The sequence below is a fragment of the Ambystoma mexicanum genome, chromosome 1q (assembly GCF_040938575.1).
Source record: "Ambystoma mexicanum isolate Mex_15411 chromosome 1q, UKY_AmexF1_1, whole genome shotgun sequence".
In the NCBI taxonomy this organism is placed as follows: domain Eukaryota; kingdom Metazoa; phylum Chordata; class Amphibia; order Caudata; family Ambystomatidae; genus Ambystoma; species Ambystoma mexicanum.
This window is the reverse complement of record NC_090922.1, coordinates 484,633,837-484,657,706: the sequence shown is the minus strand read 5'-3', so window position 1 is coordinate 484,657,706 and position 23,870 is coordinate 484,633,837.

Genomic DNA, 23,870 nt, shown 5'->3' with positions numbered 1-23,870 from the left:
CCTACCGGCGGTGAGGATTGGTTAAAGGTAAAGATAGTTGCTTAGCAACTAATGGCAGCCACGTTTACGTGCCGCATTGCGACCGCCATTTTGGGGTCAGGCCGGAAATCAGGACAAGATGGTGGTGCTTGGGTGGCAAAATGCACTGCCAAAGCTTGTGGGGCCACAAAAAATCAAATTGAAGGTACTGCAGGCTTCTGCGTAGTGTGCTTCAAGCTTGCTGAGGGCAATTCGTAGGGCTCGAGCGGCTTTGGATGACCAGCCTTTTTTGTGTGTCGCATGTGCTGTTGCTATGTCCTTTTCCAAAAGTTCCTGTAGCTTTGATCAGCGTTTCTTGTAGGCTGCTGCGTGGGCTATCAACTCTCCCCTGATGACCGCTTTCTTTTCCTCCCATCTCGTGGTGATCGAAGTGGGTCTGAGAGGGTTTTCTTTGAAGTAGTTGTGGATGGCTTTGGTTAGTGCATCTCGAAGTACCATGTCATTTAGCAGAGGGTCATAAAGAGACCCCCAGGGTCTCGGGGGGGGTCCGGATTATACATTCCAGCTGTTAGGATTACCAGAGCATGGTCAGAGATTATCTTTACGCCTATCAGGCCATCATCTGTGTAGGAGAGGAGTTGGGGGCTAGATAACAAGAGGGCGATGCAAGAGGAGGTACAGTGTACTTGTGAGTAGAAGGAGAAGACTTTTGCATCTGGGTGTAAGACTCTCCAAGCATCTACCACTCCAAGGATCCAAAGAGGCGAAGCAGGCCCAGGGCAATTTTAAAGTCTCTTGATGCTGTTTGGTGAGATTTATCAGTCAGAGGGTCTGGGACGCTGTTGAAGTCCCCTCCTATCATTATGTGGCCCTCGAGGAAGGGAAGTCGTTTTGTTTCCAAGTCTATATAGAAGGCTTCTTGTTTTTCATTGGGGGCATAGACTGGGACTAAAGTATAAAGTTGGCTGAATATCTTCCCTTTAACGGGGATGTAGCGGCCGTTGAGACTCTTAAGAACCTCCAGTTCTATGAACGGGATGCCTCTAGCCAATAGGATTGCAGTGGCCCCTTTTTTGCAGCCGCTGGTTGCCAAATATTGTCTCAGGAAAACTTTGCTCCATAGGCTTGGGAAGTCAGTCGGGATTCTCTTGGGGGAAATTCACTGAGCCTGCCAGGTCACTGAGGCGTCGAAGAGTTGATTTGCGCATGCTAGGTGCATTCAGGCCTCTAATGTTGAGAGTCCCAAAGCAAAGCTTTTGGTGTGGCAGGATGGTCTCCCTTGGTTCCGTTTCTTCTAATGACCAGGGGAGGTCTGGGTTCTGGTGACTGTCAGCTGCCATTTGAAGCTGCCGTCTTTATATCTTTCCGTTAAGGCCGGGGTTTTAACTTTTGTGAACTTAACATAAATTTAACAACATAACAAGTGATAAGAAGACATTTCCAATTAGGCCTGAAGGCCAACGGTCCGGTGAGTGTATGCACAGTGTAGGCTGGGGTAGACTGTGCAAGGTCCGAGCTCTTCATTATTTTGTCTTGAGGAGCCATATCTCATCTTACTGGGGTTCTCATTGGTAGAGACTCTGCTATTAGGCCTAAGGAGATTGATTATGACTTTAGCAGTGACTGTTTTGTTTTCCCCCATCGTGCTACTCTGGCCCAGGAGTTTTGTTGGGATTTCGGGGCCTCTCTTGTTTATCCTAGGGGAGAGGGTTTGTAAGGTCTTCATCTGGGGTTGAGGGCCCCACTGTCAGATACCTTCCACCTCCTCCAGTGAATTGATTGTGCGTGACTGAACTTCCAAGGTGAATTGAATTGTTGCTGGGAACAGCCAACGGTATTTTATTTTCCGGTCCTGGAGGAATGTTGCCAGGTGTCTAAGAGCTCTACGCCTCTGCACTGTTGCCACAGCCATTTCTCAGTAGATCTGTATTGGTGCCTCTAGGTAGGTTAGGTCTCCCGGTGTACAGCTGGCAGTCATGATTTCTTGTTTTGTGGAATTCTGATTTTATGTCTGCCAGGAGGGATTGTGTGTCCTCCTTTGTAGCCCATTGCCCAGTAGGTCTCTCGGGTGAGTGGACTAGGGATCGCCCAGAGTCTGGCTTTTTATTCTTGTTGTGCGGTTGTAGGATGGTGGCGATGTCTGTAGATTTATGTGGTTTCTGTTGTTAGGACATATTGGCTAAGGTTCCCCCAGTGCATGGTAGTGTGCTGTGGTTATGCTTTCACCGCCTTCGTTTTTGCTATTGGCTTGCCAGTATGTTCCTCCGTGGTTAGGTGTTCACCTGTGATTGCGGGTTCCGATGTCTTGAGCACTGGGTCCCGGTTTGTTTTGGCTGTATGCGTGGGCTTTGAAATATTCATTCCTTCAGGACTGCTTAGCAGGAACGTAGTTGTCTTTGTGCTCCGGGCGAGCTTTGGAGGCTGGGGGAGGAAAGGAAAGGCTCTGGACTTACTTCTATGCGGCTCAGTGGGTGGTCAGGAATCTTCGTTATGTTGCCCCTCTGCCACCTTTACCACCTTGCTACCTGCTGGCTCTTGTGTCTTTCGGTCACCGTCCCTCAGAGTCCCTCCTGGAGTCCTTGCAGTCACCGATTGATCATTTGTCTTCCCGGGGAGCTCCGCATTGCCAGGTTTCTGCTGCGTATGATTACGACTGAATCCTCAGGGTTCACTCTGACGTCTAGCTCTCTGCTGCAATGAGCTAGGGTTCTGCTTCATCCCCTGTTGCTATGGGGTTCTCGGCGCTGCTGTTGGCGGCCTCCCGGGCTGTGAGCATTTTTATTCCTCACTTTGTGTGGAGGCTGCCATCTTGTTCGATGCTGGTTGGAGCGAGCCCCGGTCTCCCTCGCTCTTCTCTGGGCTTGTGGTTGCCGATTTTGGCTGTAATTAAATCGGCATACTCCTCAGACATTCTGCTTCCCTCACCACTGTTCAGGTTCCGTTAGCTCGGCTCCATTGATCTTAAATTACAATGGCGGATCAGTGCTTGCACAGAGGCTTTTAGTGAGGCGACCGCATTGCCAGCGCTCCAAGCCACGCCCCACTTCTTCCCTTTTTACCCAATGTACTCTAAAATTATCAGGTACGGTGTGTCAAGGGTAGACTTTTCTCCTCTAATATAAGGCTATTTTTAGACGTATTAGATACTATTCATAAAACTAATGCTGAAAAAGCATTTGATAAAGTTGAAAGGGGCTATATGTTTGAGGCTCTTAAATGGCATGGTATTGACAACCCTTTTCTCTCCATGATTAAAGTATTATACTCAAATCTAAAAACTGTTTTTTTTATCAATAGACAAATGTCCTCTTACTTCCCCCTGTTTAGAGGTACACATCAAGGCTGCCCTCTGTCCCCACTTCTTTTTATCCTAGCAATGGAACCGTTTCTGGAAGCAATTAGACAGGATAACAATATGCAACATATAGCTTGTGGAATACAAGTTAAAACAGCAGCATATGCTGATGATGTATTATTACTCTTGAAGAACCCTCATATTAGTTTACATTACTTGTTGCATATTATTACACATTTTTCTTTAGCATCTGGTTATTAATTAAACACAGTTAAATCTGAAATCTTACCCCTTAATATTCATTGTACTAGACGTCACACCCAATCTACTGGCATGAAGTGGTGTCTGGAAGGTATCAAATACTTAGACATTCATGTCTCTTCATCTATTAAAGATATCATTAAGCAGAACACTACTGTCCGGCTATCAAGGATCAAAGAGTTAACACATTTCTGGTCACCCCTATCATGGTGGGGTCGCATTGAATCTATTAAAATTATGGTTTCCCCAATAATTCTGCATCTTCTTTATATGCTTCCATTCCCCCTTCCGTCTTCTTTTTTGAAAGCCATAAACTCATGTTTCATCAAATAATTATGGGGGGAAAAAGCGGCATAGAATATCATTGGGCAAACTTAAAAAATTCTGGGGCCGATTCATGGAACAAACGTGCGCCGAAAATCCATGCGCAAGCAGGCGCAAGGGAGCGCAAGCGTGAGAAACGCAGCGCACGCGCACGCGTGCGATTCAAGGAAGACGCTGCGCGTGTTTCCCGCTGTCCGTGCGCCCAATCCAGCCATGGCGCACGCAGGCATACACGGCGGGCGCTACGCGCACAGCAAAAGCGCACATAGCGCGGTGCACACAACCAAAGTGGGCGGAACAGTGGGCATAACACGCAGAATGGGGAACAACGCGTGAAAAAGAAGGCGTAACTGGGGAAGTATTGCAGGGAACTACACGGAACGCCCACACGCACGCGAACAACCCGTATTCATGGATCCGAAAACGGGAAACCCGCGGACGGCAAAAGACACGCACAGGCGTCAACGCGTCTGCCACACGAAGGCAGGCGGAAGCGTCCCCGCGCACAGTATAAAAGTGCGCGCAAACAACAAACGCGTATATACAGCTACGATGAATGCCCCATTTGTCGCAGCACTGATCGTGGGACACCGCAGGAGGAGGAGAATAGCCAGGGCACGCATTTTCGCACCACGGACAAGCCTTTTTGGGATGCCTGACGACCAGGTCTATGGCAGGTATAGGTTTCCACCCCATATCATCCTAGACCTGGTCAGGGAGTGGGAAGATGACCTTACATCCCCCACCCTTTGCTCCCAAGCATTGAGCCCCTTGGAGAAGCTGCTCAATGTCCTGCATTTTTTGGCCACTGGGTCATTTCAGCGGACTACTGCCATAGTGGGGGGGGTCTCACAGGCCACGCAGTCACGCTGCCTACACCAGGTACTGGCAATCATGACAGCGCGCCCCTCAGTCCGCAGGCACATATACATGCCCAGAACACCCGCAGAAAGGCAGGCCGTTGTCCTGGATTTTTTCAGGGTGGCACACTTCCCCAAAGTGCTCGAGCCATAGATTGCACCCATGTGGCCCTACGTCCACCTAGGGCCACTGAGCACATCTACCAAAACCACAAGCACTGGCATTCCATCAATGTACAGGTGGTATGCGATGCAAAGGGAATCATCACCTCTGTCTATGCAAACTACCCGGGCTCCACCCATGACAGTTTCATATACAGAATGTCCGCCCTGAGCCGGGCCCTGGAAGCTGGTCAGCATGGCGACACATGGCTCCTAGGTCAGTACAAATGCCCTTGCACATGCATGCAAGTCACACACAGACAAATACCCAAACCCTAATAATCTCAACTATTATCACACCCCCAGGGGACAGTGCCTACCCTCTGAGCAACCACATGATGACGCCAATCCGGAACCCCACCACACCACCCCAGGTAAGATACAACGCCGCCCATATTGCAACCAGGGCCATAGTGGAGCGCACATTCGGAGTGCTCAAGTCACGTTTCCGCTCCCTTGACCGCTCTGGCGGGCAACTACTCTATGCACCACCAGTAGTGTGCAGGATCATTGTGGCAGCATGTGTCCTGCACAATGTTGCAACACGGCAGGGCGTCCCGGTGGACATGGTGGTGCCCCCACATCCCCAACCACAGGCACAGGCGCTGCCCATGGGAGGGGACAGGGCACGTGGCGAGGAAGCCCGGACCCAGCTTGTGGCCACATTTTTCACCTAAACTCCCACCCCTGCGGAGTGCACACAGGCCTGGCACATACCAGGTGACAATCGATGATGACAAAGAGACAGTCAACTGTCACAACCCTACCACCCTGAGATAGTTGCCATGGAAGTGCCACATCGTTTGCATCCCTAGCTACTTAAACACAAGCTATCCCGTGTGACCAAAAGGCACACATATGACATATGACATGATATGGCCTATACACAAGTATTTCAAGGTGCGATGAGGCAGGGAGGGGGGAACAAGGGAAGACAGACAACGGTACTACTAGGCCAGGTGTCATTTAGATTGTGCAAGTGCAAGGGTAGGGGGAAGGGAAAAGTGCAAGGGGAAGGGGGGGAGTGCAGTACAGGGGAAGTAGACCAAAAAACAAATACATAGGTCAGCTGGTGGCAACTGCAAAGGTAAGTGCAGACAAGTGCTGGGAAGGGTGGGCTGTAGGGATAGAGAGACAGTACCGCAGTGCAGGGGTTGCCAGGGAGGCAGTGCAAGTGGAGAGTGGCTGGGCCAGGGACTGAGGTCGGTGAGAGTGGCCCAGTTGCAGCTCCAGTGCAGTTCCAGTGAAGAATTCCGCAAGGGAGAGGCAGAGAGAAAGCAGAAGCAAAGAGGAAGGTCTTGAGGTGCTTCCAGAACTGGAGATGGTTCCCCTCAAGTTCAAGTGAGGCAGGAAGGCTGTTCCAGAGGGAGGGCCCTGCCGCGGAGAGAGATCTACCCCCAGCTAGTTGCTCTGAGAAGCGGATGACCCTGACATGCAAGGTGTGCATCACACACACCTGCAAAACAGGCCATGGCCATCACTGTCATGTCACTCAAACCCTCCCAAACCACAACATGACATGGCAAGCAATACCCATACACCAACACAGTAACGATAAGGTACACATTGCCATGTCCTAAATCTACAGTGGCATCAGACAATGATGCCTGACCCGGAATCAGATGAAATGACAGACCAACAAAATCTCCCACCCAAAATAAGTAATTTCCAAATGCATTACAAGAGTTGTAGACATAACATAACAATGAATGCTTTTCTACATGCACATTGTGCATTGCAAAATCAACACTGCAGCTCATGTGTACTGTGTCCTACTCCTGCAACACACTGCTCAGCGCACAGCACAGTGAACAGCCATTGTGTGTGATGCACACCCTGAGCATCACATCTAAGTGACAGACCACATCAAACATCAAATTAGGCATGTACAGGATCCATGATCGGTCACAGAACATGTGCTGCAGGGACACAGTGGGCACCAGAAGGCAAACAGTGTACACGTGGATATGCAAGGGTGGGAGTACATGTAGTGCATCAGAGTGCAAGTGTGTGGTTCTGCAAGGACATGCACTCCACATATGCATGTGCACTCAAGTGACCATTAGTATTCTCTACACATCACATGTGAACATTCACCATGTGTACACCCCAGCATGTCAAACCACAACTATCCCCTCGCACCTGAAAGGTAAACACAACACATGAACAGGCATTGATCAGCAGAACACAACATGTACATAGGATACCACCATTACAATGTCAGAGTTCCCATCACACTGCAGGGCAAGGCAACTATCAACAACAACCCCCCCTCCCTCACAAATGACCATGACCCACTGAACAACTGCACCTGGGTCATGGAGCCTTCAAACCTCAATTCCACCTGGCCACAGGATCACCTTTACCCTTCGTCACCATCTCCCACCTTGTGTGTAAAAAGGTGCCTGCACCCTCATAATCCACACTCATATCCAAAATCACAAAATCCAAGCCAGAAAAACGAACCAGAACACCCTCCAGTAGATGACTTGACGTAGCAGTACCTCACAAAGGCCAAGTACTACCACAATGATGCAACAACCAAGGTAGCACAGTAAAACAATGTCACAACAGGATGTGAAACATGTGTGGTACATGACATAGGATGATGCACCATGAACGGATGTGTACTGTCACAGGTCCCCTGTACAGGCGCGGGAGTGTCACGAAACAACCACCCCCACCATGTCCCGGGTGCCTGCAAGGTCAAACTCACACAGGCCCCTGAGACCCTGGTGGGGAAGGAGGTTCAGGGATATGCAGTCGGGACAGGTGTTGACACACTGGATGACTGGAATGAGTGGCAGGAGAGGGGAGGAGGAATGACACATGAAACTAGGGAATCCACGAAAATGTACTACCTGCATGAACACATAGACAATCCAAACAAACTTGGACATCATTGTCATGGCCTTCTGTAGTCCAGGCTCAGGAGTGGTACGAACCAAGCACCCCCTCTAGGGTTTTGGCGCCTGCAAGTTCGGGGCTTACACATGCATGCGCAACCCCAGCGGGGAAAGAGGGTCAGGGAACGTTGCTTGGATAGGTACGGGAAGCAGGAACACCCGGAAGAGGGTACAGGGTTCAAAATTGCATAGGATTACGGGTGATTAGGGGGAAAAAACATACCAAATTGAACCACACATACATCCATGCATAAGTACACTCCCCAGCAAGCCTATGCAGAGCAGTTTGAAAGAAAAACAACAAGACACTTAGCTCTGGTTTTGAGTGCTGGCCTCCTGCCTGCGCACTCTCAGGTCCGGTTACAGGAGCACTGCAATGCTGCAAAGAGAGCCACAGTCAACAACCTGTACGTGCCAATTACACAAAAACACAACACCAAACATGCCCCATAGCAACAAACTACTCTACAAACAGAAAATCTGGTGTCGATGCTTCGTACCCATATATAACATCACCCCTGTGACGGGTCATACACAGTCAATGCAGTAAGTCAGCCGCCGGTGGGTGCGTGGCAAATGGAACACCAATGTGTCACAATTCACACAACATGCAATGTTCCCTGGGTAAGCAGACAGACCCATATAGCAAGCCATGACTTCTGAGCAAGTTGCGTACCACCATGACCGAAACAAAGTTGGCAGTGCATTTATCATAAAGTACATGCAAAAGACATGCACTGCACCCGAGTATGTCCCTTGCTGTATGTCCCTGTGAGCTGCCCCTTTCCATGTCTCGGAAGGCTACATGGTTGATACAAGTGCCTCAATGGACCTTGGTGTACCGGAGGGTATGTGCCACTGCCCCTGCATGTGTCCCAGACAACCTTACAATCAACAGCCATCAGTCCACCAACACATCTGAGCTGCACTGTGTGCTTCAACACCAATATTCGTCTAAGCTCACCCTCAGTGCTGTGACTAAGCCTGCATGTGCAACTCGCCTGGTGCAAGCTTTGCTGTGTCGTGGCCCCCCTGTGCTGCTCACCTTGCCTGGAGTTCCTTGGAACATGTCAGCAGTTCTAGGATTTGGGTCTGCAATCCCTGTGCCTCTGCTTGTGCACACATGTGCATGTGGGCACCAACAAACGTGTCTAGAATTCTGTTGTCCAATGGGCCATGTCTGCTGGCAAAGGTGCTCTGGAGGCTCATCCCCCTGCAGAAAGGGCATGAAACACATGATTAATGCTTCAAAGTCATCTGTGTGTGTCTCATCAGGCATCTCATTACTTGACCATGTCAGAGAGTCACATCACAAATCACACCATCAGTCCATCTTTCACATCCAAAGTGTGGAACACTATCTACAGCATGAATTGCAACAAGCACGTGTACAGTAAAGATATGAAACATACTACACAATGCATAGCAATTAATGTACACATTAATCATGACATACCCCATCTAGCAAAAGCTGAACAGTGGACAATAACACCAAAATCATCCCCACTAGGGGTGTCAACACAAGTCACACAGCACCAGACATGCCACAGATATGACAGTCCAAAGCCCTTGTGTAAAATTCTGTAACACCGAATCATCCTTGCAAGCCCATGGATAAGGGAGGTAGGAGTGGCATATGTGAGTCAAGGACCCCAAGCAGCAAACACATACACAAGACAAGCCTGAAGGGCCCAGCTGGAACAGACAGTGGATGCCTTCAAAAGCCACAAAGCACCGCACCGTCACATGAAAGCACAATAGACTATCAATTTTAAACTAAATCAACTATTAACTAATTACACTAACAATGGAAAACCTACATTACCTAATTAAACTAACTATCAAACAGAAACTTAACTAACTAAACTAAAAGAAAAATAAAAAATGGCCACACACGACCCGGGGGGGAGGGGAGGCACCCAGGAGGGGGGAGGTACAGGGTGCTGCTCAACATCCACATGTGATGATGCTGAGCCAAAAAAAACCCTCCATGGGCTCAACGCCTGCACAGCCCGACCTATGTGGGAGATAGATGGTCGTCCGAGTCAGGCTCATCCTGTAAAGGAGGACGTGGCACAGTAGCCTGGCCACGCCTAGCCGCAGCTTGCCCCTCGTCGGCAGCAAGTCTGCCGGACGGGTGAGCCTGGTTCTGTGTGGCGATGTGACGTAGGTGTGCATGCAGAACCTCACGTGATACACGTGCTTCCTCTTGCAAGGTAGCACATGTAACACAGAGTTCCTCCTGCAAGGCCTGGCTGGACAACCGCTGCACCTCCCGGCAAGCCTGTAGCTCAGCCGAGATGGTACGCTCAAGCTGTGCACACCTCTCCTCTGCCTGCTGCCTCTGGGACATCATAAGGACACCCAGAGTGGATCTGAGGGAAGCATACTCCTCCCTCAGGGCATCCATGTGCGCCTCTGCGTGAGCAGCAATTGCTTGACGCAGAGACAACATTTCAGCCTGGCGTGCCCTGTCTGAGGCCGCCATGCCCAGCCTGAGCGAGCGGGCCGTGGACCGTGCCGCCTGCTGCTGGAGAAGCACCTGCCTAGCAGGGGGGAGCACAGATCGGGCCACACGCTCCATGCTCTCAGCAGTGTTCTCCATTGCTGCCCCCTGCCGTTCGGAATTGGCAGTCATGTCTTGCTCCCACTCAGTATACTGCGGTTGCGCGCGGCGACCGCGTTTCCGGGCTTGACCCCTGCGGGACCCAAGGACCGAGGGTCCTTGCTGTGTTGGCACCGCCAGCGGCTGCACGACTACATGGCCCCGTCGACGTGATGTCCCAGGCACATCAGTGACTGGTGTGGAGGGTGACCCTGCGCCCCGATCCACCACGGGCGGAGGAACCGAGACTGTCTGATCCCTCAGTGCAAGGGTCGCAGACAGAGGAGTGTCCACATCAGAATCACTCACCCCTGACACATGGACTTGATGCTCATCCAACTCAACATGGACGTCAGAGTCGTCATCAAGGCTGGACTCATAGGCAGCCAGAAACAAGATGGACTGCAGCACTTGGGGGTTTTCGTGGCCTACCACCCCACAACCCCCACTAGTGCCGGATTGATGTGGTGGTACCAACCCTGTGTCTGGCATGACAACACCATCCTCCGCCTCCATTGCGTCATCACCTGAAAAATAGAGAGAAAAAAGGTCACTACACATGTCAGAAACACACAACACACACACACACCGACAGCAAACACATCCGGCAGATATGTGACACACAACATATAATCTGGCATGCATGCTGGGTCAACTTTGAATAGCTTCTGTGATCAGACCTGTTGAAAGGTGGCAGTTTCCATGGAAGTGGGTCTATGCAGTGCAGAAAATGTGCACGCCACTCACTACCTACATGTACAAGGACTCCATGGTGTGTGCCAGGAAATGTGAAGGCAGTGCAATGTCAAATTCAGACATCACGTGCATTGTGCATTCAATGTGTACCATATCTAGAAGCCAAGCACCCCTCCACCCCAGTACCAAAGCAGGGATGCCTAGCATGGTATCAAAAGGCTGACCATACACCTGTGTATTGACAGGCAGTGTTGACTGGCATCAACAGCTTAATGTGGTTCAAGTGACAACACTGCATATGATGCTGGGACAGTAGGCAGGACACATGATGAAAACTCTGGAGGCCGCCCACGTGTGAAGAAGACACAACAAGAGTTGGACAGAGTCATTGGCCATTGAACAGGCTGAGGCCTGTGAGCCACACAGATTGTCAGAGCCTAAACATGTGTGCAACGCAGGACTGAGCCACAGTTGACATGGGAAGGCTGATGAGATGGCAGGCAATGTATGTAACCAAGGACTTGTATTACAGTGATCATCCAGTCAAGGACACATAGGGGCATGCGTGCAATGCACGTGGAGCATGAATGGGCACTAATGTCCCTGCGGGACATCTGACCCATGCACAGTACAAGTGAGATACCCTGCATCGAGTACTAAGGCTGTACCACAAGGCATATGTCTGGCAGATTCTACGCTGGAAGTTAGCATCTACACAGGACACATGAACAAGAAAGTACACATTAGCAAGATTGAAGCAGACCAGTGCAAAGGTGGAACTGGGGAGCAGAGTGGCGGAGGAGGGGCAAGGGAGCATGGAGTCCCGCATGCAGGCAGAGGAGACATGCATGACGGAAGCATTGCATTACTTACACATCAGAACCATGTACACGTCACATGTAGCGGCAATCATGCACAACACATCCCACAAGTGAAACACACACGTCCTCAACAAACACGCATCAACACTCACTGGACTGCGCATCAAAGTCCAGCATCTCTCCCACTCCTTCGACCAATTCAGGTGGTATGAACTCCGCAACGAGAGCCTCATGCGGAGTGAGCTCTTCCTCCTCTGGTGCAGGCCCACCGCCAGTCACCAGAGTCAAGTTGTAATTAGAGGCACGCTTAGCCTTAGTGCTGCGCTTGATCTCATTCCAACGCTTTTTGCACTCTTGCGCCGTGCGCACCTCATGGCCGAATGAACTAACATGTTCCGCAACATGCTTCCAGTGGGTGTCACGTTGGGCAGCCGTAGTCTGACTATTGGCACCCACTAGCATGTCACGGCTGTGGCCCCGCACGTAGTCCACGAGGAAGTCCAGTTCCTGCTTACAGAAAGGCTTCTTCCTCGACGTGCAGGAGGTCGTGGCTGTGTGTGGGGTCCCAGCCTGTGCTGCAGGTGCAACCTTCCTCCTCTTGGACTGTGGAGCAGACCCTGGCTGGCTAATGCCGTCCTGACCAGTATGGCCAGTGGGTTCGGTGGATTGAGCCAAGGGAGTGGCAGGTGGAGGGATGACCAAAGGCCTGACTTGTGTCAGTGGTAGCTGGGTGCCCACTAATGGACCCTGCGCAGCAACATCAGCTGTGGCAGGGTCATTGACCGCAACGGTCCTGGTTAGCAGACTCACAACCGGGGTGCTGTTGGGTGCATCTGCCCCTGCACTTGCCAACACCCGGCTGTTCGGGGCAGCAGATGACATGACTGCCCCAGGGACACGTGTCTTGGTCTGAGCAGCCCGGCCTGCCCCTATGGTTTCCCCCCTGGCCTGCTGGAGATCTACCAAGGGCTCTTCAAGTGCCAACGCAGCCTGCGCTGGCAGACCCTGAGCCTGGGTGGCGGTGTCCACAGCTGCACCTGCAGCTACCACTACCCTTGGGCCCGTGGCAGTCGATGGAACGGACTGCCGGGTCAAACGGGTGCCAGATGCAGGAGCTGCATCCCCCGGAACCACAGGGGGTGGTGGCATGACTGCACCGACACATGGCACAACATTGTGCTCAAGTGGCGCACCCCTGCCTCTTCCCCCTCTGTGGCCGCCCTGGACACCCTGGAGTCCCCCTACTCCCTGGTCACCACGGCCACGTCCCCGACCACGCCCGCCACGAGGAGGACGCCCAGCTGAGGCGCCCCTCACCTTTGGTGGCCTCCCAACCATGGCACTGATGTAGTAGTGCTGGCACAGATGGAGTGGTGCCAATGGGAGGTGTACACCACAATTGACCTGGGCAATTGGGGTGAAGGGGGTGGGAAGCAAGATGTTAACAGCCCCCCTGCACCTGCAAGGCTGTATGTGACCCCGGTGATGTGTTGACGGGTCACGCAACGCTCACGCACCCCAAAACTGCAGTAAAACCGTGCACGCAACCCTGCAGCCTACGTGCGTGGATTCTACCTCCCGCAGTACGCGGTGGCACCCAGTAACACGAATAACGCGTACGCGTGGGACACGCAGGCTAGTATGACATCGAAAATGGGTGCGATACACAGGGGCACCCGCAGAGAGAAAAAGAGCGTGTGCGACTCAACGTCTGACTAGCGCGATGCAGAAAAACACGCGTAGCCAATACCCCTGCCAAAAGAAGAGATCCGTCCTTGATAGCTGTGAAGTTGTGATGGCGCGCGAAACAACAGGAAGCAGCAACACACGTCGGTCTCCACGAAAGGCACGTACAGCGAACTGCTGGGCCCGCTCACCTTTAACCCGTACTGAGGGAAACGCACACGCGCGTCACATCACTTACGCGCATGGGCCCTTTCCTCGTATTACACGCGGACGTGCAGTTTTTCATGCACGCTGAAATGCCCGTGCACGCCTGTGCGCGTCACGTCACAGGGGCGCTTGCGCTTCAGGGGCCTTCTGTCCAATGAAATTGCATATGCGTGCAGATGCGCTTACGCGCTAGGGGCCTTTCCTCGAATTACACGCTGACGTGCCGAATTTTCACGTGCCAAATCACTCCGTATCAAGCTGGCCACGCGTAAGCACACGGAAGACCACGCTCCTGCCCAGAAGGCCGAACTACTGCCCCCTAGAGCCCCGAGCACGCTCCCACCTGCCATCTGCTGCTGCCTGACTGCCTGCTGCCCACGTGCCCTGCCATTTGCTGCCTGCACATCAGCCAGGGGTGCTGTTGCTGTGACCACCCCTGCTGGAACCGAAGACTTCCGACTGGGATTCCATCGCTCCACAGCCCAGCCCCAGGACCCAGTTGCCCACCCACTCCCGCCTCTGGGGTTGTCATGTCGGAGAAAACACCATCTGAGACCACTGACAACCCCCGGCCAGAGAGGCAGAGGGGCACCAGCTTCAATGCCACCGAAGTTGGTGTCCTGGTGGAGCAAGTCCTGGGGCAGTATGATGCCCTCTTCGGAAGTACCCGGGCCGACAAGGAAGGACGGACTCGGATCTGGACTGACATCGTGACTGCCATCAACGCGGAGGGGGTGGCAGTCCGCGACTTCCAACATGTCAAGAAGCGCTGGGAGGACTTCAGGTCCAGGACCCTGAACAAGGCCCGGCGCCTCTTGAAGGCAGCAGATGCGAAGGGGCGCCGGGGCCACTTGTCGGATGAACAGATGAGGGTCCTGGAACGCATATCCACAGCGCTCCGCATCCAGGTCCTTGAGAGGCAGACCCGTTTGGAGTCGAGCGGTAAGTGTACATGCATCCTGATTGTGAGCTGTGCGTGTGGTGATTTTTCAGTAGTGTGCAGGTTGCACATCTGTTTGTATGGGGTCGAGTATGGGTGGGGGTGCACAGGGCCATGGGGCTAACACATGCAAGGGCTGGAATGTGTGAGACATGGATGGTGCTTGTGTGTGTAGGCTTGCATGCCAAATGTAGTTGTGTGGGCACACATGTTTGGATGAATGTGTATGTAAGTAGACATGTCCGTGATATCACGCATGTATGTTGTTTTCAGCTGCATGTATCAGCACTGTGTACATGTGCATCTGTGTGTATTTGACAAGGGTGCAACAGTGATGCAACATGGATGCATGTGACAGAGGTATGTGGAAGCCTGATTGGCAGATGTGACATGGATGCCCATCTGAACACTGCGACTTTTGGCAGAGGTGTACACATGCATGCAAGTGGGGTGGTGTGTGTACATGTGTGGTGCACTTCCTGTGTTGCATGTGATGTCTGGCTCACCTTTGCCTGCTCATGCTGTTGTATGTGTATGGATGGTGCTGGCAGTTGCGATATGGCTGTGGTATGGCTCATGTGTGCGAGTTGAAATGACATGTGTGTTGGGGATTGTGATGGCATGTCTGAGGTTTGCCAATGCCACTCATGTACAACTGTCATGTGTGTATGTGTCCATTGTACAGTGCCCTGATGCCTGTGTTTTATTTCTCCCTGTCTGCAGCGTCAACTGATGAAGAGGGCGGAGAAGGTGCTGTGGAGCACAGTGGCGGGGATCCCACCGTCAGCCGGAGACGCAAGGCCCGGCTCCCCTCCCATGTTGTCATCTCGTCGGGGAGTGAGGAGTCCGGTGCCGGGTCCCAGGCCGCAGCTGCCGGGGGGAGGTCCAAGAGGCGGAGGTTGGAGTTGGACTCCTCGGCAGCAGAAGGGGCAGCTGGGACCCCACAGGGCCCAACGGGGGAAGATAGCACGGAGTCATCCAGGTTAGTGGGGGGTTTGGTGGAGGAGGAGGCCATGCAAGCAACAGAGATGGGGTCTGGAGGTGGGGATCCCACTGGTGCTAGTGGTGCAGTGCAGGACCAGGGACAGGAGGCAGCACAGGCCGCCGCGGAGGTGCCTGTGTGCAATCCTGTCCCTGATCCTGTCCCTGCATCATCTTGCACCAGCAGGGATGCCTACGTCCAGACCCGTTTTCAGGCAGGGGATGAGCAAACAACAACTGGCCTTCCTCTGCCTGCGGACATGGCTATCCGGGTCCGGGTTGAGCCTGTTCTGAATGGTGTGGCGTTGCGTCATCGGGCCATGCGAGGTGACCTGCAGTCTTTTCATGAGGAGACTGCACGTCATCTCGAATGGCTCGTTGACCACGTCAGTCTGATGGGACAGGTCACCCAGGCCGGATTCCTCCGTAATATGGGGCTTGCTACGACCCCCTCCTCAACTGAACCCCCTACGCGCCAGTCGTCCTCCGTGCCATCTTCCCACCCATCAGTCACCTGGGTGCCCTGTGGAGCTGCCTCTGACGGTGCGGCCAGGCTGGTGGAGGAGGCATCCCTGCCACAGTCGGGAGTCGGATGTCCAGCAGGGGTGGCCACATCAACGACTGCACCCCAGCCGGCGGAGGATGTGCAGGCAGCAGGAAGCAGTGCACAGGCAGAGGTACAGCAGCAGCAGCAACGTGGTGGGAGCCATGAAGGCTCGGGGCCTTCAACATCGGAGGGGCAGGCATCGGCCGGAGGACCCAGGACAGAGAGTGTCTTCCGTGTGGCAGCGGTTGGGCCACGCCATAGATGCGGAGCGGCAGCAGGCGGAAGAGGCACGGCTCACAATGGTCAGGGCGGAGAACTCCATGCGGAGGGCCCTGAGGCGGGCCGAGTGCCTCGAGGCAATCCGCAGGTGTTTGGAGGTGGACACGTCGACAGCCCTGCGGACCCTCGGGCCATGGAGGAGGACCGCCTCCGGGACATTGAGCAGGAGTTCGATGATGCCCTGGCCCGGGACATCCAAAAGTGAGCCGTCAAACTAGCCCGCTGCCCTTGTACATAGTTATGTAGGTAGTGTTAGGTTTCCTTTTTTTTTGGATTTATTTTGGACCTTTTGGACATTGGCCACATTTTTGTATGTAGTTTATTTTATTAGTTAGTGTAGTTAGATAGGTTTCATTTCTTTTGTTGGGATAATGGACCCTGGCTTGTTCGTATGTACATAGTTCACTGTTGGATTGTATTTTTCTTTCACATTTTAACCATGGAGCAATGGCTTTCAATTTTATTTCCCATTGGATTTTGTTTTGTGGACAGTGACTTTGGACACCATTACTTTGGATTATGATTTTTGGTTTTGCTTTTTTTCACGGACATGCTTCTTTTCATTTTTGTACATTCCCATTTCTGTTTCTTATTTTTGATTCTATTTATGTTTCCTTTAATACAGATTTTTTGATCAAACTTCAATGTGTAGTATCATCTCAATGGTTTCATGCATATCATGATATGGGTTTTGAGATTCACTGACACCCATTGGGTGTATGTGAGGGAAATGTGTTTGTTTCGGAACTTGCAATTGGTGTTCTGTCATGTAATTGCCAATTATGAGTGGGTGGATGCAATACTCGGGTGGGTGTTTTGCATTTGGAGGCTGACCATAGGGACCAGGGATCTAGATTGTGATGACATGTTGGCTGGGGAACATGAGTTGGACATGGGTGGGGGCCGCTGGCAGGTGCCCCACAGTGCTGGGGGGTGGGGGTGGTGGGAGACATGGGTGGGGACCTGCTGTCAGGTGCCCCACAGTGCTAGGGGGTGGGGGGGTGGGGAACATGAGTTGGACATGGGTGGGGGCCTGCTGGCAGGTGCCCCACAGTGCTTCTGGGGGTTGGGGGTGGTGGGGAACATGAGTTGGACATGGGCGGGGGCCTGCTGGCAGGTGCCCCACAGTGCTGGGGGGTGGGGGTGGTGGGAGACATGGGTGGGGGCCTGGTGGAGGGTGACCCTGCACTGCTGGGGGGTGGGGGTGGTGGGAGACATGGGTGGGGGCCTGGTTGGGGGTGACCCTGCACTGCTAGGGGGTGGGGGTGGTGGGGAACATGAGTTGGATATGGATGGGGGCCTGGTGGAGGGTGACCCTGCACTGCTGGGGGGTGGGGGTGGTGGGAGACATGGGTGGGGGCCTGGTGGAGTGTGACCCTGCACTGCTGGGGGCTGGGGGTGGCGGGAGACATGGGTGGGGGCCTGCTGGCAGGTGCCCCACAGTGCTGGGGGGTGGGGGTGGTGGGAGACATGGGTGGGGGCCTGGTGGAGGGTGACCCTGCACTGCTGGGGGGTGGGGGTGGTGGGAGACATGGGTGGGGGCCTGGTTGAGGGTGACCCTGCACTGCTGGGGGGTGGGGGTGGTGGGAGACATGGGTGGGGGCCTGCTGGCAGGTGCCCCACAGTGCTGGGAGGTGGTGGGAGACATGGGTGGGGGCCTGGTGGAGGGTGACCCTGCACTGCTGGGGGGTGGGGGTGGTGGGAGACATGGGTGGGGGCCTGGTGGAGGGTGACCCTGCACTGCTGGGTGGTGGTGGGAGACATGGGTGGGGGCCTGCTGGCAGGTGCCCCACAGTGCTGGGGGGTGGGGTGGTGGGAGACATGGGTGGGGGCCTGCTGGCAGGTGCCCCACAGTGCTGGGGGGTGGGGGAGGTGGGAGACATAGGTGGGGGCCTGCTGGCAGGTGCCCCACAGTGCTGGGGGGTGGGGGTGGTGGGGAACATGAGTTGGACATGGGTGGGGGCCTGCTGGCAGGTGCCCCACAGTGCTGGGAGGTGGGGGTGGTGGGGAACATGAGTTGGACATGGGTGGGGGCCTGCTGGCAGGTGCCCCACAGTGCTGGGGGGTGGGGGTGGTGGGGAACATAAGTTGGACATGGGTGGGGGCCTGCTGGCAGGTTCCCCACAGTGCTGGGGGTTGGGGGGGTGGGGAACATGAGTTGGACATGGGTGGGGGCCTGCAGGCAGGTGCCCCACAGTGCTGGGGGGTGGGGGGTGGGGGGTGGGGAACATGAGTTGGACATGGGTGGGGGCCTGCTGGCAGGTGCCCCACAGTGCTGGGGGGTGGGGGTGGTGGGGAACATGAGTTGGACATGGGTGGGGGCCTGCTGGCAGGTGCCCCACAGTGCTGGGGGGTGGGGGTGGTGGGAGACATGGGTGGGGACCTGGTGGAGGGTGACCCTGCACTGCTGGGGGGTGGGGGTGGTGGGAGACATGGGTGGGGGCCTGGTGGAGGGTGACCCTGCACTGCTGGGGGGTGGGGGTGGTGGGGAACATGAGTTGGACATGGGTGGGGTCCTGCTGGCAGGTGCCCCACAGTGCTGGGGGGTGGGGGTGGTGGGAGACATGGGTGGGGGCCTGGTGGAGGGTGACCCTGCACTGCTGGGGGGTGGGGGTGGTGGGAGACATGGGTGGGGGCCTGTTGGAGGGTGACCCTGCACTGCTGGGGGGTGGGGGTGGTGGGAGACATGGGTGGGGGCCTGCTGGCAGGTGCCCCACAGTGCTGGGGGGTGGGGGTGGTGGGAGACATTGGTGGGGGCCTGGTGGAGGGTGACCCTGCACTGCTGGGGGGTGGGGGTGGTGGGAGACATGGATGGGGGCCTGGTGGAGGGTGACCCTGCACTGCTGGGGGGTGGGGGTGGTGGGGAACATGAGTTGGACATGGGTGGGGGCCTGCTGGAGGGTGCCCCACAGTGCTGGGGGTGGGGGGGTGGGAGACATGGGTGGGGGCCTGCTGGCAGGTGCCCCACAGTGCTGGGGGGTGGGGGTGGTGGGAGACATGGGTGGGGGCCTGCTGGCAGGTGCCCCACCGTGCTGGGGGGTGGGGGTGGTGGGGAACATGATTTGGACATGGGTGGGGCCTGGTGGAGGGTGACCCTGCACTGCTGGGGGGTGGGGGTGGTGGGAGACATGGGTGGGGGTCTTCTGGAGGGTGACCCTGCACTGCTGGGGGTGGGAGTGGTGGGAGACATGGGTGGGGGCCTGGTGGAGGGTGACCCTGCACTGCTGGGGGTGGGGGTGGTGGGAGACATGGGTGGGGGCCTGCTGGCAGGTGCCCCACAGTGCTGGGGGGTGGGGGTGGTGGGAGACATGGGTGGGGGCCTGGTGGAGGGTGACCCTGCACTGCTGGGGGGTGGGGGTGGTGGGAGACATGGGTGGGGGCCTGCTGGCAGGTGCCCCACAGTGCTGGGGGGTGGAGGGGTGGGAGACATGGGTCGGGGCCTGCTGGCAGGTGCCCCACAGTGCTGGGGGGTGGAGGTGGTGGGGAACATGAGTTGGACATGGGTGGGGGCCTGCTGGCAGGTGCCCCACAGTGCTGGGGGGTGGGGGTGGTGGGGAACATGAGTTGGACATGGGTGGGGGCCTGCTGGCAGGTGCCCCACAGTGCTGGGGGGTGGGGGTGGTGGGGAACATGAGTTGGACATGGGTGGGGGCCTGCTGGCAGGTGCCCCACAGTGCTGGGGGGTGGGGGGTGGGGAACATGAATTGGACATGGGTGGGGGCCTGCTGGCAGGTGCCCCACAGTGCTGGGGGGTGGGGGTGGTGGGGAACATGAGTTGGACATGGGTGGGGGCCTGCTGGCAGGTGCCCCACAGTGGGGGGGATGGGGGTGGTGGGAAACATGGGTGGGGGCCTGGTGGAGGGTGACCCTGCACTGCTGGGGGGTGGGGGTGGTGGGAGACATGGGTGGGGGCCTGGTGGAGGGTGACCCTGCACTGCTGGGGGGTGGGGGGGGGGTGGGGAACATGAGTTGGACATGGGTGGGGGCCTGCTGGCAGGTGCCCCACAGTGCTGGGGGGTGGGGGTGGTGGGAGACATGGGTGGGGACCTGGTGGAGGGTGACCCTGCACTGGTGGGGGGTGGTGGTGGTGGGAGACATGGGTGGGGGCCTGGTGGAGGGTGACCCTGCACTGCTGGGGGGTGGGGGTGGTGGGAGACATGGGTGGGGGCCTGCTGGCAGGTGCCCCACAGTGCTGGGGGGTGGGGGTGGTTGGAGACATGGGTGGGGGCCTGGTGGAGGGTGACCCTGCACTGCTGGGGGGTGGGGGTGGTGGGAGACATGGGTGGGGGCCTGGTGGAGGGTGACCCTGCACTGCTGGGGGGTGGGGGTGGTGGGAGACATGGGTGGGGGCCTGCTGGCAGGTGCCCCACAGTGCTGGGGGGTGGGGGTGGTGGGGAACATGAGTTGGACATGGGTGGGGGCCTGCTGGAGGGTGACCCTGCACTGCTGGGGGTGGGGGTGGTGGGAGACATGGGTGGGGGCATGGTGGAGGGTGACCCTGCACTGCTGGGGGGTGGGGGTGGTGGGAGACATGGGTGGGGGCCTGCTGGCAGGTGCCCCACAGTGCTGGGGGGTGGGGGGGGTGGGAGACATGGGTGGGGGCCTGATGGAGGGTGACCCTGCACTGCTGGGGGGTGGGGGTGGTGGGGAACATAAGTTGGACATGGGTGGGGGCCTGCTGGCAGGTGCCCCACAGTGCTGGGGGGTGGGGGTGGTGGGAGACATGGGTGGGGGCCTGGTGGAGGGTGCCCCTGGTGGCTGGGGGTGCAGGGGGACATGCGTTGGTGGGCAGTAGTGCAAGTTGACATGTGGGTTGACTGGGGGGCATGGCCATGGTGGATGGGGTGCCTGCAGGACATGTGCAGGGTAGGCCCCTGTGGTGTGAGCCACGTGCAGGGGCCGTGGAGGGTGTAGAGGGAACACCTGGGAGGACCCACACGTGCAATTCACGTGTGGTGCTCCCTGCGCACCCCTGTAATACATGTACCCTGATGGAATCGCGTGTGGAACTTCCCGCGCACCCCTGGAATACACGTACCCTGCTGAGGTTGCGTGTGAAACTTCCCCCGCACCCCGAAATACACGTACCCTGATGAAATCGCGTGTGGAACTTCCCGCGCACCCCTGTAATACACGTACCCTGATGGAATCGCATGTGGAACTTCCCACGCACCCCTGGAATTCACGTACCCTGCTGATGTCACGTGTGAAACTTCCCCCGCACCCTGAAATACACGTACCCTGATGAAATCGCGTGTGGAACTTCCCGCGCACCCCTGAAATACACGTACCCTGCTGAAATCGCGTGTGGAACTTCCTGCACACCCCTGAAATACACATACCCTGCTGATGTCGCGTGTGAAACTTCCCCCGCACCCCGAAATACACGTACCCTGATGAAATCACGTGTGGAACTTCCCGCGCACCCCTGAAATACACGTACCCTGCTGAAATCGCGTGTGGAACTTCCCGGGCACCCCTGAAATACACGTACCCTGCGGAAATCGCGTGTGGAACTTCCCGCGCACCCCTGGAATACACGTACCCTGCTGATGTCGAGTGTGAAACTTCCCCCGCACCCTGAAATACACGTACCCTGATGAAATCGCGTGTGGAACTTCCCGCGCACCCCGAAATACACGTACCCTGCTGAAATCGCGTGTGGAACTTCCCGCGCACCACTGAAATACACGTACCCTGCGGAAATCGCGTGTGGAACTTCCTGCGCCCCCCTGAAATACGCTTACCCTGCTCGCACGGGGCCAATCGCGTGTGGAACTTCCCGCGCACCCCAGTGATACACATAGCCCGCTTGCCATGCTGGTACAGGGTTAGCGCAGCCCTTTGCGCTGGATTGGGGATTTTGATGGCTTTTCCCTGCGCGAGAGGCGTTCTTAGGGGCGTAACTGGCGCTGCTGCAGGGTCGCTGCGCCACTGTGCGCCACGGCTGGTTTTGGTGGCTGGAATCCATGAATACGCTGTGCGCGGAAATGGATTTTAGCGCACGCGGCTGGCGCAGGGATTCGCACGCGCACACTGTGCGCCAGCCGCGTGCGCCACTTGTGCGCTGAATTCTATGAATTACCCCCTCTGTGTTTGTGGTGGATTGGGTTCCCGGATTAAAACAAAATCACTTAGCCTTTGTCTTGAGGCAGGTGCAGATGTGGTGTGCCCCTGCAGAATATAACTGTACGCCTAAATGGTTGCTCACAGAGAAAGCTATGGTTTCCGCTCTTACACTTGCTGATTGTCACATCATCAAGGGGAAAAATAGATTTATCAAAGGTACAAGTATCATCCTATCTGCCCGGTATCTTAGAACCTATATGCATCCTTCTATTGTAAAACCATCTCAATTTATTACACAATATTTTTGGTTTAACTCATTAATCAAGTCTATATTTTGTAAACCATGTCTTGCCATAAGGGCATTAAGTATATTAATCAGCTATTCTTACAGGGAGCTCCAGTGATCTGTAATCAGTTTCTTGGGAAGTTCTCTGTGCCGACTTCCCATATGCACCAATATGCGACTATTATCAATGCGGTTATGGAAAACTATAGATTGACTATTATGTAAGTCTCACATTCCTAACAAAGAAAGGCTACAACATATGCATAATTTTAATTTCGGCGCCTCTATGTTCTACAAGGTTGTTTCTGATGAATCATCTTCGGGATCCATGTGGAAATTGCAAATTACATGGCAGCAAGAATGTACTTCATCGCAAAATGAATCAGTTTGGCTCCCTGTTTTGAACAACATCTCCAGGCTCACCATGTCTGCCAGCTTGCTTGAAACCTTGTATTATTTCCATCATATAGTATTTATCACTCCCATTAAGCTCTTCAAATGTAATGCTGGACAAAATGACAGATGCTGGAGCTGCCCACACGCTCAGGGATCGTTCAAGCATGTTTGTGGACTGTGAACATGTTAAACCATATTGGGAAAAAGTCCGGAGCACTATCAAAATTAACTTTTAATATACAAGACTTTTGTTTTAAATCGCTTCTATTTGGTAGTTCGTTGCTGTGAGGTATCTTGGAGAGTAATGCTTGGTATTTATTTAATCTTCTTATTCTAGTGGCAATTCAAACAATTCAAACTATAACATCCAATTGGAAAAAACCTTGATCACATCCATTAAAAAATGTGGTGGAACTGTAAATGCAATATTCATAGGCTAGAAAGATGTAATACCTCCTCTCCTTTTGCTTAAGCATGAACTGAAGTGGCAACCACTTCTAAGATTCCTATCTAATGTGACTCCTAATTGATGAAAAATTAGAAACCTATATATAATTGTCCTGCTTATCT